Below are 1746 nucleotides of genomic sequence, written 5' to 3'. Positions count from 1 at the left end.
CACCAAATCACTACGCACGTTACTTACTACTTGCATCATGACATATATCCAACCCCTTTTATTCATTATTGACATTACTAATTAATTAGACAACCATTAAACCATAAAACATATGCAACCATATTCGAATAACTAGCCACCGTCAAGAATGCATGTGTATATCATATGTACATTTATATGAAAAGACACAACTCTGGTGATCAATAATTAGTAGACATCACATATGTAAAATGAATGCAATAAGAAACGATTACTACTTCACTATTCGTTACGAATACGCATCTAAAATCCAAACACGACTTCTAACATATGAAATTAACGGTTCAAACATGTTACTAATCATCAATAACCATGTTAAACACCAAAACATGTAATAATATAACCATTAAGCAATTTTTAATTTTACGAAAAGTTCATGTAACAGTGCTACTCAATCGAGTATATAGGGTACTCGATCGAGTGCCCGCTACTCGATCGAGTGTCTTGGCTACTCGATCGAGTAGCCCTGAGATCAGAACACTCCAACCCTGTCACACCTGCAGCTACTCGACCGAGTATGAGGTACTCTGTCGAGTACCTACAGGTCAAAATCTTGGAAAATCCTGTCATAACACCATGTATATATATAAAACGTCACCGAAACACGAGTCGGGATGACAACCGACCCCCAAAATCCTGCAAACAAGTTCAACTAAGCAAATCCTGCCTTATGGCCATCCATACAAACCAAAATAAAAGTTCCAACTAAGAACGACTACCATCATCCATCATCCACCATAAACAAAAGAAGGAAAAAGGAGTATCACTCTTGCTGCTGCTGCTGCTCATCCATCATCTCATCTCCTTCACCATCTCCTCCCGAGGTGTCTGCTCCCGATGACCCAATACCCGCATCAACCCCTGCTCTAGCTCCAGGACTCAAATACTATGGGGTCAAGCCACCAAAAGCAAAGGACTGTGGTGTCCCCCAGGCTGATTGATCCACCCCGTAAGAGTGGAAAACCCCACTATAGTCCCCAACTCCGCTCCACCACACTGGATGTGGTCCCTCGGTTCCAATCCCCTGAGCATACGCCATCTCATGCATGTTCCGGAGTGTCAAAGTGGATGACACTCTCTCTGCCAAGTAGCTCGAATGCGTCTCCGGGGTGTCAAGGTAGGGGTAACAAGGAAAAGGGTGCTGTTGCGGTGGTGTTGCCGGTCGTGGTCTTGTTGGAATATGTGTCCTCCGACAATAATGAAATCACAACTGGCGATCATGATGATCACATGTTTAAGTCTCATTTCAAGAATACATGTGGGAAGTAATATTTTACAGTCAACTGGTCCACACATATCGGTAATGATTGGCTGACTAGAGTTTGACATTACTGTCGTGCGACGGTGGTGATCAGTTGATCCCCTTAGGTCATACCTAAAGGGTAACACTCTTAATTGAATATTTAATTGATCGTATGACGATACGGGTTAATTAAACTACTTAAAATTGACGGACGATTTTGAAAGTAATATTTACGTGTCTCATTTTAATTTGATTAAATAAGATACGGTCTAAGCAATCGAATTGTTTTATTACTTAAATGAAATTATTGTTTACGGAAACAATTAAAACTGAATGAATAATTTATTATAAATACAAGATGTTGTGATTTATAATTGGTAAACCGTTTTGGTACAAGTAATTGTGAATTACTAAGTCGATTTTGTACATGACGTATTTTTATTAATACGTTGATTTTTAACATG

Source organism: Silene latifolia, chromosome Y, assembly GCF_048544455.1.
Source record: "Silene latifolia isolate original U9 population chromosome Y, ASM4854445v1, whole genome shotgun sequence".
Taxonomy (NCBI): Eukaryota; Viridiplantae; Streptophyta; class Magnoliopsida; order Caryophyllales; family Caryophyllaceae; genus Silene; species Silene latifolia.
Note: the sequence above shows the minus strand (reverse complement) of the source record.